General features: G+C 36.0%; 1 protein-coding gene and 1 pseudogene across 1 annotated transcript in view; both read left to right on the forward strand.

The window, feature by feature from the left end:
* The window catches only part of LOC121496973, a 52,670-nt pseudogene extending 48,650 nt beyond the window's left edge, over window positions 1-4,020 (forward strand).
* NDUFAF2 (NADH:ubiquinone oxidoreductase complex assembly factor 2) overlaps window positions 1-14,946 on the forward strand; it is a 151,821-nt gene that overhangs the window by 75,521 nt on the left and 61,354 nt on the right. The gene's annotated exons all lie outside the window — the stretch shown is intronic.

Below are 14,946 nucleotides of genomic sequence, written 5' to 3' on the forward strand. Positions count from 1 at the left end.
GTTGGGCTCCCTGCTTGGTGGGGAGTCTGCTTCTCCCTCTCCGTCTGCCTCCTCCTCCCTGTTCATGCTCTGTCTCTGTCTCTTTCTCTCTCAAATAAATAAATAAGGTCTTAAATTTTTTTAATATATAAATAAAACATATCTTTGAACCTGTTAGTGTCCTGCTCTATTCAACTTGCCAATGATTCCCTATTGTGCCAAGGAAAAAGTCCAAGCACCTTGTCTTGGTGTTCTTGGGCTTTCTGAGATCTGATTCCACCATCTCTCTAATCTCTTTGACCTTGCAGGCCTGGTAAGTAATTGTTTGCCAGGTGAGAGGAGCCCTGAATCACAGGCTTATTGCCTTTTATATATGATTTTAATCTATGGTGCTGGTTGTAGTAAAATATATCCTGCACATAATCTCCTGCCTTAGTGTTACCATAAAGTACTTTTCTTGTAACACCACATTTAAAGAGTTACTTTAGTATTTTATTCATTTTTATGTTGTCAAACTTGTCTGAGGTTTTAATGCAGTCAGTGGCTGAGACTAGCCACAACTCTTGGTGCGGTAGCCCTTGGCCTTGGGAATCTTTAAATATTTGTACATGCATGTTGGTATGCCTCGGGGAATGTGAGGCCATTAAGTTTTCTGATGTGAGTCATCCCGGAAAAAAAAAAAAAAGGATACTGGGACCATTGAACCAGACTGTGAGTGACTTGAGCCTTCTTTCTCTTTCTCCCATGTATAGAACAGTGTTAGACCTAGGTGTTCAGTGTACGTGTTTATGTATGAGTTTATGTAAATAAATACTGTATTTTTAAAATGTGTTTTAAGATTTTGTTTTTTGTTTTTTTTTTAATTTGTATTTATTTATTTATTTATTTTTTAAATTTATGATAGTCACACAGATTGAGAGAGAGAGAGAGAGAGAGGCAGAGACACAGGAAGAGGGAGAAGCAGGCTCCATGCACCGGGAGCCCGACGTGGGACTCGATCCCGGGTCTCCAGGATCGCGCCCTGGGCCAAAGGCAGGCACCAAACCCCTGTGCCACCCAGGGATCCCCAGATTTTGTATTTTTTAAAATGAATAAACATGAAGGTGAAGAAACTGGATTTTCATTTTAAGAAAAATATATGAATTGTGGAATTTTAAGATTTGTATAGGAGGAGTGATAGAGTTGTGATAAAAGTGTGTTATAGAATCATTCTCTTCCTTCCAGAAGAAATACGAGATTAAAGACTCAAAGATAGAGCTATAACGTTGCATTGAAGGGAGAAAGTAAAATCAGGGTGAAGGAAAAAAAAAATGGAGCCAGATATGAGGCTGTAATATAAACTCCAGTTACCTGCACATTTTCTCAGAGAGGACTGCAAATGCATCTCTGAGCTTCATAGCAACCAACTCAAAAAGGGTCAGGTTTCTGGTCAGAACTTCACAATGGGTATGACATCAGTCATCTAAACAACTATTTTGAAAGACTATGATTATTTTTTTTGTCTTCCAAAAATAAACATAACCTCATTTTGCTTTTATTCTGAAAAAAGTACACATTTCTTATTAAAAAATAATCAACCAATAAAGAAAGTACAAAACCTCGTGTAAATACCCCCACTAGAGATAATTTTTGGCCACACTCCTAACTTCTTAGTAGTCCAGAAAAGGAAACATTTGGTAACATAATTCATACTGACTAATTTACATTCCAAACAGTATAAAAACTTGTTAATTTTCTGTACCCTCAGTAACATTGGGTCAGTGTTGCTAATCTTTCTTAGTCCTACAAGAGAAAAATGATATTATTTTTCTATCATTCTTAGTACTGATATTTAATATGAGCTTTCTCATGCTTTTAATAAGTAGACTTTAGGCAGTGTAATGAACGAGTATCCTTGACAACATCTTTTGATAGATTTGTTATGTTTCAAGTATTTTTTATGATAGCACTGAAATATGGGTAATAATATTTTACCAGATTTTTTGATTCAGTAACAGTCTTTCTGGGGCAATGTTGATATGGCCTGGTATTCAGTGTCTTTGTTGATTTAGATTAATTCAGGAGTATATTTGTAAAGACCACTAATTTTTCCACCAAAATCCACTTTCTTCTTCTTCCTGGACATACAGGTAGATAATATTTACCAGTTTCCTTTAAAATTAGGTATGGTTATATACAACCAAGTTTTCTCTAGTGCATTGTAACTGGAAGTGAACTGAGTCACTTCCTGACCTCACCAATAACAATCTCCCTTTGTTTCTCAGTGCTCTTTGTTCTTTCTGGCTGAATGAAATAGCAGTGCTCAGGGAAACCTTGGAATCATGTGTTGAAGATGACTGGATAGCCATCAGTCTGGATCCTTAAATGACTACGTGGGAAGAGCTGGCCTACCTGAACATCCACCCAGGACAGTTACATAAGAAAGAGATATACTTCTTATTTAAGCTACTTTATTTTTAGAGTCCATTTGCTAACCACAGCTTAGCCCACCATAACTAATAGAGTATTTTAGAAAATATAACTGAACAGAAGTTGAACTAGATTCAAGAGCTCAATATCATGAGGCTATGTTTTCACTATCACATGGCTGTATCTTCCTCCAAATTAGTTTCATTCATAGTTAGGTTTTTCTCTGCAATGTGAGATACATGGCCCCAGCAGTTTCAGATCTCTGTGGTCTTTATAACTCATGATCATAGAGGTTATAAGTCTTTCCTGGATGCTCCAGCAAAATTTTTAAGGAAATGCTGATTGGCCAAGCTCGTGTCATATGTCCATCCCTGAAATAGTTTTTATGGCTAAAGGTTTGTAATACTATGGCCAAATTTAGTTCACAATCCTCCCTCTTGGATAGAGGGGTAATAGCCTCCCCTGCCCCCCAACCTCAGTGGACAGAGCAGGATCAAAAGGAATGAAATAGTTAATGGTTCCCTAAAGAAAGGACTTCTGAACAATAAAGAATAGATACCAGAATGCAGTATGGTTAGAAAGGTTTTTCAGTTAATAAATAAGCATGAAATAAGAGGAGCTGGATGAGAGTGGTGATGTAAAACATTAAAATAAAAGGAACAAGTCAGAGAAACATTATGTATATATATATATATATATATTTTTTTTTTTTTTTACATTATTTTATTTTTGTTGTTGAAAGGTTGGCCTTATTGGGGAGGATAAAAAATCTAGTAATAAAATCAATTGATGTTTTTTTAAAAAAAGTTTTAAAATTTTTAGTTGTAGCCAACAACTATCCTCAGGGTGGTGGCAGCTGCTTGGGTGTGGCACAGAGGGGAGTAAGCTGCTGCCTGGCAGGCGTGCCCCCTAACCCCCCATCCCTACCCCCCACTTCCCACCCCCCATTTCCCACCCCCACCACATGCTGCTGCATTAAGCCCAATGCCCTGCTGGAGGTGAAGTATTTCCTGGGCCTGAGCGTGCTCCCGAGTGCCTGGGACCAGGTATTGGGTGCCCAGATCCCTATAGCAAATGTATCTTGACAGAAAACACAGTGCACTGAGAGGTGACCCCTCACCAGAAGCTCCTGTCTGAGGTCTCCTGACCAAGACCAGCAGGGTGCCCTGTGAGGCCTAACCACTGTTTCCTGCCATTGTGGTTCAGTCAGTGCACATCCTAGAGGATTTCATTATGGACCCACCAGAAGCAGACCATGACCACCATCACCTGAAACATCAACCCCACCCAGCTGATGATGGTGGAGGAACAATGAATTTACTGTGTGAACTCTGGCAACAGCAGTAAGGCAGAAATACACCAGGAAGCCTGGGTCTCCTCTAGCTTATTTGGTGTCCCCAGAGCTGTCCTGAAATTTGGCCTCACCCTGTTCAAAGCAGTTTGACCAAGACCTTTGAATACATCTTGGCAAAGCTGCAAGGTGAGGGCCCCTTCCAAAACTCTTGTTGAGAAAGCCCAGGAAGCCATAGAGAAGGCAAAGGAGAAGGCACTGGCAGCCTCAGAGAAGGCCAAGGACCTTGCCAGCAAGGGAGACCAGCCAGCAAGCAGCAGCAACAGTAGCAGTTTATGTAGCTCACCCAGGCCCGGTGTGGTGTAGGACACCTGACCACCTGGCTCAAATCTTTCTGCCCTTTACACCTTGTACTTTATTATTAAAAGTCAACTTCCAAACAAAATTTCACTTGTGGTTAAAAAATAATAACAGTATTTGTCAACCTAACTATAAAAATGTAGTGTTAAGTATATTCATATTATAAGAACAACTGAAGTTTTTGAATTAGGAAATGAGGAAAATGATAGTGCTATCAAAGGATTTGAGATATTTGAAAGGAAAAGCAGTGGGGAGGGGCAGCCTGGGTGGCTCAGTGGTTTAGCGCAGCCGCCTTCAGCCCAGGGCCTGGTCCTAGAGACCCGGGATTGAGTCCCACGTCAGGCTCCCTGCGTGGAGCCTGCTTCTCGCTCTGCCTGTGTCTCTGCATCTGTGTGTGTGTGTGTGTGTATGTGTCTCGTGAATAAATAAATAAAATCTTTAAAAAAAAAACACTTTGATTTTAAAAAAGAAAAAAAGAAAAGCAATGGGGAATTAGGGAGAGATGGATGTCATAATTACTAATGAAACAGCCAACACCATAGGTTTCCAGAGTTTCGGGGAGCCAATAAAATGATGCTGGGCAGGTGATTTGCAAGGCAGGAATATAGCTTACAGGAAGCAGAAGGCCATACACCTGGGCATTGGACATCAGGATTAGGCCATAGGCAGGTCTCAGTGTAAGGGAATAGGCTCTGTCTAGGCAGATGAGAACACTTGGGGTTATAATATTTATGGGCAGTGGCAGAATTTTCCTGCCTAAAAGAATTGAACTCAAATTAGAATTTCAGGAAGTTTCCAGGACTGGGATGCAGGACATAGACGAAGGGACAAAAATGCATTGCTACTTGATTGGTACCAGCAATGAAAGTGACTTCATAATAACCAATTTGCGTGAGCAATCTTACATGTTTCTCCTGTTTCAGCACAAAATTTCCTCAGATGGGAATTCACAGGGTTTACCATAAAGATAGGACTTCAAGGATTAGATACTTAAGACATGGAAGATATAGAACTCTCTGTCACAGAAATGTAGGGTCTTCCAAGTAGAGCATTGCTTTAAACAAAAGTTCATGATGAGAGCTCATTAAGTGATTAGAGTGAAATATGTTATCCTGGTAGTTTTCATCACAGAGATAAAAGTCAGAATATTGAGAGCTGTTTCCCCCGTATCACTGGTGTAACTTTAATGAGCCACTGCAAAATAGCAATGGACCTCATCATTATCAACAAATATTTCAGTGTTCCACTCTGTGTATTACAAGATTCAAATTCCACAGGACAAAGCAGATGTTTATCAGCTCTGAAGAGGGGCGTGGAATATATGCAGTACTGCTTTGTTTTACAACCCTATTCCTTTATTTGCCTTGGAAACCTCAGTAAAAGACTTCACACTTTTACATGTTTTAGTATTATAACAAGTTTCCAAACCTACAAATTACTTGAATGCCAAAAGTTACATGTAAGCAGCTTGTTTAAATTCAACACATTTTTCCATTGAAATTGTGTTATAAATGGTAGTTCAATTTCCAGAATATTTCACATTCCTTTTAATCCACAGTTCATCTGAATTGCTGCATATTAGCAAAAGCACATACTGGATAACATCAGAATCAAGAGAGACACAACAATAAGTCTGCAGGTTTTTAAAAGAAGAGATGGAGAAAAAATATGAACATATATGAGGAAAAATTTGTTTTCAAGTGGGCTTAACTCAGCTGAATCTTTTTTCAAATTGGTGTAATAAAAGGCAGAAGATAAGGAGAACTCAAATTACAACACATTAGTCTTTCTGAAGGGTACAGAAGCAGGTGCTATTTTACATTATCCCAGTCCCTTTGCAGCCGATAGGTGGTGCCGTTGTCATACAATAGTTAGGTTGCTCTCAGTTCTCAAAACAAAGGGAGGATGTGGGAAGTATATGCAAAGTGATTTTAAACTGGGTTGTAAAAGAAGGGCAGAAAAAAATAAGTGAGGCAGTATGAGCTTGATTATGTGTGGATGATGTTGATACATCAGGTTTTGTAGCAGAGGAGGTGACTGTACTAGTACATTTTCTTAAATCTCTGTGTAAAAATTAGAGAATTGAAAACATACATTTTATCATCCATTTTCTTTGAGCTTTACTCAATTATAAAAATAAGATTGTTGTGAGAATTAAACAAGAAAATAAAAAGTGCCTATTAGGTACCATACACATAATTGTTGGTCAATAAATATAATTATGTTTGGGGGATCCCTGTGTGGCTCAGCGGTTTGGTGCCTGCCTTTGGCCGGGGCCGTGGTCCTGAGGTCCTGGGATCAAGTCCCGCATTGGGCTTCCTGCATGGGGCCTGCTTCCCCCTCAGCCTGTGTTTCTGCCTCTCTCTCTCTCTTGGTCTCTCATGAATAAATAAATAAAAAATCTTTTAAAAAAATATGATTATGTTCATCTCCTGAATGAGATAAAATTAATAAACTATATTAACCTAATGTTACTGTTATTTTGCAAAATTAAGCTAAAATATATAATCTCTGGACCCTGGAATCTTAAAAAGAAGTAGCAAGAAGTAGGAAAAATGTTAAGCTTTAATATATATTACTAAGAATAAGAAATTCTTAAGACTCATTATTTGATTCTTTTGTAGGTAAATATCCTGCTCTGCATTACCAAGTACACCCTTTAGTAGAGGTAGTCTGCATTTGTGCAGAATATATTTGGAGATACTTGTCTTAAATTAACTGTTTTACAGACCTTCACTATTTGTGACTATTGTCTTAAACTTTTTGAACATCAATGGAAAATAGTAAGTAGGGGAAAATAGCAGGATGAATGCTTTTTATTGCAAACTTCACAAGCAAAGTGGAACTAGCCTTTACTTTTCATGCCTCCACAGGCTTCCTTTTGGTGAAGTCACAATTTATTAATTAGCCTTGCTCTCTGCCGGTGAACTGGAGTAGAGAATGTAGTAAGATTTATGTTTTCCAGTTTTATTAGTTATTAGCCAAGGTAAAATTTTATTGTAGAGAAAGTTAAAACTAATGACTAAAATAATGAGATACTATAAATAAATTACTCTTCCTAGAATTTCTTTCCTTTCCTGTGTTTTCATCGCTCGGGTTGGCCTTAGACTACCCCCATTTTCTTCCTCTTCACTAGATCCTCTAGGTCTGAGGGGCTGACGGAAATGTTGCCTCTCCAGTGAAGGCCTGTTTCCTTGGGAACCCAAGAGTCATTTCTCCGTCTTTGCTATATGGATGTTTTTATCTCTTCCTAAGGACTTCTTGCTCCCAAGTCAGAGAATGATTCCTCATGGAACTCTTCTGGTCTAAACACCAGAAGCAGGCCTGCAGCCATGCCTCAGCCTTAACTCACAGCTCCATGTCTTCAGTAGATCTTGTATTGCCTTGAACTGTGGGACTGCTGGGGAAACCCTTCTTTGTCTTTCACCTGATTACTCAGGAGTCTGTGTCAGATTGCTTGAAGAAGTCTGAAAGGTAGGGAGGAGGAAAATACATGATGCTCTTTCTGCCATTTACAAGATCTTGATTTTGTGTAGGAAACCAACACCTGTTCTTGAATGTGTTTTGCAGTCTGGAAAATAGGATACTTGATTTGAATCTGTGAGATTCACAGGGCTTGTTGGAACTCCAGAGTGTGAGAAGGTTGCCTCCAGGGAAGGGGCAGGGGCAAAAGGTGAAGTGGTGTTGTGGAACCCTGCCTCAACTCTGGAAGCTCTGCTTTGAACGGTTTCATAAATTCAACCCCTATTGAAGATGTTTTCAAAGAAAAGAGTTTGAAAATTATTGACACCTCAACCTTTTAACAGCTGAGCCCGATATTATACTCAGGCATCTGGTTCACAAATACTAGAATAGTTCCTTTTAAGCTGATGACTATCACAGTTCATTAGATGATTATGTGATTTCTTTCTATATCAAAATAGATTTCTATTCATTAATGATAAGTAGCGCCTGATGGTAACTAAATTAAATAGATTAATGAAGGGTATTAGTAATTTCATGGATAAATAAATAAATATATATTTTTAAAAATTAAGACTAATGCACCACAAAATGTACTCTATTTATTTTCACTAAATTATTCACATTTAAAACTGTCATATATTCTGTGAATTAATAACGGTAGCTAATAGTGCAGTCTTCAACTCTTTTATGATCTTTGGTAAAATGACCAAGTACTACTCGATTTTTATAAAGCTATTTGGATCTAGAAATCAATCAAATAATCAGCCATATCTTATACATTTCAAATCTGAAAATAAAATTTGGGCAAAGTCCAAGCTGAAAAATGGTATTATTTCTAATTCTCTAAATTCTGGTAGTATTTGCTACTGTTTCTTTATTCCTCCAGTTACTCTCTTTACTTCTCTCTTGATAGCCCCGATTGTTCAAGTTAGATTCCCAAAGTGAAAAATCAAAATCTTGATTATATTAGTTGATACTATACTATTTTGAGAGGGGAAAATATTCCTTTTTATATTAAGGATGTACCAGATTGGAATTTGCTTGTGATTGTCACTAAAAATAAAATGTAGATTTTTCAGTCATAAATTTCCTTACTGTAAAATACCCTTTTTATTATATTTTTTAAAAGATTTTATTTATTTATTCACGAGAGACACAGAGAGAGAGAGGCAGAGACACAGGCAGAGGGAGAAGCAGGCTCCATGCAGGGAGCCCAATGTGGGACTTGATCCCGAGACTCCAGGATCACACCCTGGGCCAAAGGCAGGCTCTAAACCAGTGAGCCACCCAGGGATCCCCAATACCCTTTTTAAAACCTAGAATTACATAACTTAAAGCCTATTTAATTTAGCTAAAAAAATTTAGCACCTTTTATTCCTTTCCTTAATACACATATTTAAGACATTTTAACTCCTATGTCATGATTCAGATATAGTCATAGCAGGATCACTGAATGTTAGTTTTCTTGTGTTGTTTTCTTAAATGTTCAGATCTCAATTATAAATATATTTTATACATTGGAGGCAATTTAGCCTAACAAAGAATTGTAGAATGTATTAGACGAATAAAAGTACTTCCAAAAACTGATTACCTGCGTGTCAATCAAAACCTGAAATGGCTGCTTCTGTTTTATTTCTTTAGAGTGAACACATTATTACATGGACTAAATAGCAGTGAGTCTTTCATGTTTACCTCCTGTTGGGGGTGGAGGAGCAAGTGTAATTATACATTTTCTAAGGGTTGAAAATTCCTTGCAGTTTGGAAAATAAATGATTTTTACACAAAAATGTTTGATTTCTATAGTAACAGGAAACAAATGCAGTAAAATACTAGACATTTCTAGGACCCCCCATCCTTGATTTGGAAATGCATTCAGAAAACCTATATGACTTTTGACTATAAATCTCCTTGGAGTAATATAATAGACTATTCAATACATATTTGTGGCTAAATAACATAACATATTTTTAGAACTTTACGTTTTTGTTTGCATATAAGATTACTATGAACTTAAGAAATAAACAATGAGTAAGAGTTTATTGTCCAAGTGGAAACCACAGGCACAAATTTGTAATACATTCATCTTTTTTCTTAAATTATGATATTCTTCACATGTTCTTTCAGACTTTAGTTTTGCAAATTATATTTATGGCTTTTAAAAAATTAATGATTTAAACAGAGTTAATTTTGGATTTTGTAAGATAGATGCAGAGATTCCTTATGGGAAACCTGTAAGTATGAAGAAACTAATAAGATTTTAGGTAATCCATTGAACTCATTGGCCATCTTAAAAATTCTGAAAGCTTATCTGGACGGCCTCTTTAATTGCTTTATAAAAAAGGTACTGCCTGCTGAGACCTGCTGAGATAGTCATCCATGCTCATATAAATATATGTAGAATATGTGAAATTATAAAACCATCACATTTTCAAGTAGATATGCCTCATCTGATCATTATGGGAAAATAATAGTTTATAACTATGAATAAAATGTTAGTTTTTAATTAGATATCTGTAATGTTACTGTATGCAAACTTTGTAAATGCTAATTTTAAAATCTTAAATGGGAAGTGCTTAAGGGCAGAAGTCAATAAAAATGCTTAGGTTCAAATGCTGGCTGTATTACTTGACTATGTACATTTGGATAAGCTGATCATCCTATGCCTTTTTTTCCTCATCTATAAAAGATGTTTTAAAGACAAGAGATGATATATGGAAAACACCTAAACACTGCCTGCTACATAGCAGGCTGTTAATAAATAGACGTTACATCTGAGTAACTTCAATCAAATTATCCTTTAAGTCATATGTGGAAATGTCTTTCAGTATAAGAATTCTTATTTTAGTACTCTTAATGTTTTTTTTTTTTTTAATTTATGATACTTCACTATAACAAGGTTAAAAGTCTCCAAATCTAACCAATGGATGAACTGTGTGGGTCTTGGCTTTCAGTAGTCCTTACTTTCATGTATTATGCACCAACACTTCCAAGCCTCCTTTCGTATGCAAAATTCAGTCTTTTATATATCACCAGACAAACTGATTTAAAATTATCACCTGGTTGCACTGATCCCTGGCTGTGGGGTAAAGGGCCAGATATCAGCCAGACAGAAAGGACCTTAACCCTAGCCATTCTACCACCATTTCTCCAAACCAGGGGTTCCTGTCAGGCATCAATCTTGCTTATTTACAGGGCCATAGATATCTTAGAAATGTGTCACCTCACTCAACCCAAACTCTTTTTCCATCCTAAAGTCACCTCCCAATGTATTCACCCCTCACACTACTCCACCAGTGAGAAATTTTGGGCTGGAAGTAGGCAGCTGGTTGGAAACATCACCAAGGATTATATGTCCTGATAGATCACAACCAATGTGGGCCTCCAGCTTTGATTTAGTAATAGTGGAAGAAAATCCCTCCTTCACTGTGATAGATACCTTGTGAGTTCCGAAGGTCCAAAATTTAAAGATTAAAGGCTGCCCAAACTTCTTCCTTGGATTAGGGAAGGAGCAGTGCCTAGAGAAGGAGAGATGCATAAGTCTGCTGTCTCATTTTTCAGAACTGTTGACGTCACCTGCCTATGACCGGTGCCTCTCACAGGTCTTAACTACGGGGTTACTAAGACCATAGGAAGGCAGTATTTATAGGTATCAAATTAGAAACTTCACAGTTCCTAACTCAACCTATCTTTCAGTATGTAAGCTTTATTCACCTTTCAAATATGTAAGAACACCCTATATACAGAGGAAAGGGAAATTACTTCCAAATAAAAACAAAAACAAAATCCCCTTCCATTATTGATTCTTACAGAACTGGTCTTTATCATAACCGTTACAAAATGATGGTATTTCAGCTCTGGCACTTCTTCCACAGTTACTATTTGCTACTGTGGTAAGCAAGAGCCCTTTTATCTCCCCAATTTATTTATCCATCTATTTATCTCTGTCTTTTAGCAGTTTGCCTTTGTGGTTCCCTTTTTTTCTTTCTTCTAGTAGCATATTTAGTTCTCAAGCATTTTAGTTTCAGGATCTCTTTAAACTTCTCAAGTATTGAAAGAGCTTTGCTTATGAGATATGCATTTATATTTATCATTTTGAAACTAAAACCAAATTTTAAATGTTTATTAATTCTTTAAAAATAAAACTAGTACAAGACACCTAAGTAGCTCATTCGGTTGAGCACCCAACTCCTAGTTTCAGCTCAGGTCATGCTTTCATAGGTCGTGAGATCAAGCCCTAGTGTCAGGCTGCACGCACAGCGGGGAAATCTGCTTAAAGATTCTCTCCTTCTGCCTGTCCTCCCACTCGTTCTCCCTCTCTCAAAAATAAATCTTTAAAAAAAATAAAACTAGTAAAACAATTACACAAAATATTTTTGTTGTTTACATAAAGAGTATATTTTTTTATCAGAAATAACTATACTTTCCCAAACAGAAACATTTAGAGAAAAGAGTAGCGTTGCTTTATGTTTTACAAATCTCCCTGATGTCTAGCTTAATAAAAGACAGCTGGAGTTCTTCATATCTGCTTCCTTATTCAGTCTGTTTCTGTATCACATGTAGCCTCTGGAAAACTTCACTGTACATTCATGAAAGAATGGAAATGAAAAAGGCAGATAACATTCTTAGTATTATTATTAAAATAGTGTTGGCCTCACAGTCCCCTTAAAAGGATTAAAGGCACCCCACAGAGTTCCCCATAAGAATTTGAGAATAGCTGGTCTGTAATTCCTTAATTATTTTGGTGTTCAGATTTATCCCAGATTTGGCAACTATTGGCCCTTGTGAGCTGGCTCTTAAGTCCTCATGAAAAGCACCACTTTTACGCATTTCTGGCATACCAAGATGTTCCAGACTCATCTTGAACTCATTCTGCTCTAGGCCTACAGTTAGCCCTTTTCTCTGGCTGCTAGTAGAACAAGGAAAAGACGAAGTTTCTCCTGGCTAGACTTGGTATTTATCAGCCATTTCCCATCCATTAATTTCTTATTGTTTATGTTGGTTCCTGTGCCCTGTATCACTATGTATATTGCTGGGCCTGTCTCTGTAGAACAGTGTGGTTTCCCAAGTGTGAGCTGCAAGATGACTTTAGGTGATACAAAGACAATCCATTAAAATTATAAGATATGTATTTATTTTATGTATGTTTAAACAAAAAATACAACTGCTATTGATACTTGAACAGCACAGGTTTGAACTTTACAGGTCTACTTATTCATGGACTTTTTTAAATAAATAAATACAGTACTATAAGTGTCTTTTTCTTCCTTATGATTTTCTTTTTTTTTTTTTTTTTTTTTTCCTTATGATTTTCTTAATAGCATTCTCTTTTTTGGCTTACCTTATTGTAAGAATACAATATAAAATACATATAGCATATGAAATGCATGTTAATCGGCTGTTTATGTTATTAGAAGTTAAGTTTTTACAGTACGCTATTAGGAGTTAGCTGAAAGTTTTAGGTGGATTTTCTTTCTTTTTTTTAATTATCGTTTTATTTTAATTTCAGTAGAGTTAACATTAGGTTTTTGACTGGAAGGGTTGGTGACTCTACCGCCCACCTTGTTCAGGGGTCAACTATAGTATATCAAGTCAAACATTTCATGATATTTTTAAAGGTAAAGTAAAAGTGAATATTGAAAGGAAAAAAAGCCAAATTAAAGAAAAATATTAAGAATATAATGCTATGAAGTGTGACCAAAAAAAGCTGGATTGAATGAAAATTGAATATCTGACATTTGAGGCTCTCTAATCTAGATTATCCCTGCCCTTTTTGTGTCCTGGGTTCCCATATCCTATTCCAGAAGCGCAACAGATGAAATCTTTCTTTTACCTAAGCCTGTCACCCATCTAATACCTGGGGATCTCACATTTTTTTCTTTTGTTTTAACTAACTAGGTTTTATATTTTTCTAAACAGGGACTAGGAAATCTGCTATCCTAGGGCAATTAGCTTTAAATCCAGGACAGTAGCTTTAAAGTTTTTTAAATAGTAAAATAATATTGTTACTTCTGCAGTCTTTAAATCCATATACCATTGATCTACTTGAGTTCAAACTTTTTGTTTTGACTGTTTTAACTAAATCTGTTGTTTTACTATTAAATAAAAAAACTGTGCATTGTTTTACATAATAATGCTCATTGGGTACACCAGTGTCAATTGTTTATTGTTGCATTAGGACTTATTAAGCCTATATATATGTTAGCTTAATTTTTTTGTTATCAAAATAATTTTTAAATGTAAATTAGACCCTAAATTTTTGACACCTAAGCAGGTACTTAAATTTGCTCTATTTGCAAGGATGGAAATTTTTTGCTATGATAAGTAGGATTGTCTTTACAACTATTATATGAAAGCATATTAGTATGAGTAAGTGTACAGTTTGTGCATAATTTCTTACTCAATGGGAAGAATAGACTTTATTCCCAGTTCTTAAAAATTATACAAGTAGAACTTATTACAAAGAATGGAGTAGTTTTAAAACAATTTATTTGGGGGGAGGAACCTATATCTGATTATAAAAAATTTATTCAGTAAACTAATTGCCTTATTCTGTATGTATACACTTTTTATACATCTTTGATGTCATCTATTTGTAAACAAGATTTTTTTCAGTGATTGTCGAAAGAATTACTTAAACTAAGTCATGTATTACCCTTTCTGTCTTTTCATTTTTACACAAATAGGTATGGTTTTTTTATTTTTAAAAATCTTGGGAGGCCTTAAATTAATTTTATAGACTTAAGGGTAGGAATAAGATGCTAATTTTTGTGTCACAGACATTTAAATATACATGTAATATATATTTGGTGCTACTGGGATTGATAGATGTTTCTCTCAAATTCCCATACTCACATTTTTAATCTCCATTTAAAAGCTTAGAGGAAAAAAAAAAAAGAGAGAAAAAAAATAAAAGCTTAGAGAACATACACCTACTTTCAGAAGCCCATTTGTTAGCATTTTGTGTTTTAGATGATAGTTTTCATTTCTGTACTTGTTATTACTAAAAGGGCATACATCTTAGCATTTAGATAAGAAGGCACAAGTATTTTGATTCTTTCAAACATTTATAAAATTTTCATGTAAACATAGTTTAGTATATGCTAACGTTATGATAACATTTGTTATGATGAATTTATGTATGTGGATATAAGTAGTATTTTAGTAAAGACACATATATATTTTGAGCCTCTGCTATGAGACTAACATAGCTGTCCCCTTGTTATAGGCTCCTTTTACCCTAAATCGTCCCTACAACCTAGGGACTTTACTACTAATACCTTGACCTACTGTAAATTTATTTGGAGAAGATAAGCAAAGGGTAACTCCTCTTTTTAAAACTTGGGGAACCTCTGTGTGGATTAAATGAGCTTGATTCATTGAGTCCATAATGAAATGCAGAATTTCCCTAACCATTGATGGTTTGTCCATGAAATCCCAACCTT

The sequence above is a fragment of the Vulpes lagopus genome, chromosome 8 (assembly GCF_018345385.1).
Source record: "Vulpes lagopus strain Blue_001 chromosome 8, ASM1834538v1, whole genome shotgun sequence".
Lineage (NCBI taxonomy): Eukaryota > Metazoa > Chordata > Mammalia > Carnivora > Canidae > Vulpes > Vulpes lagopus.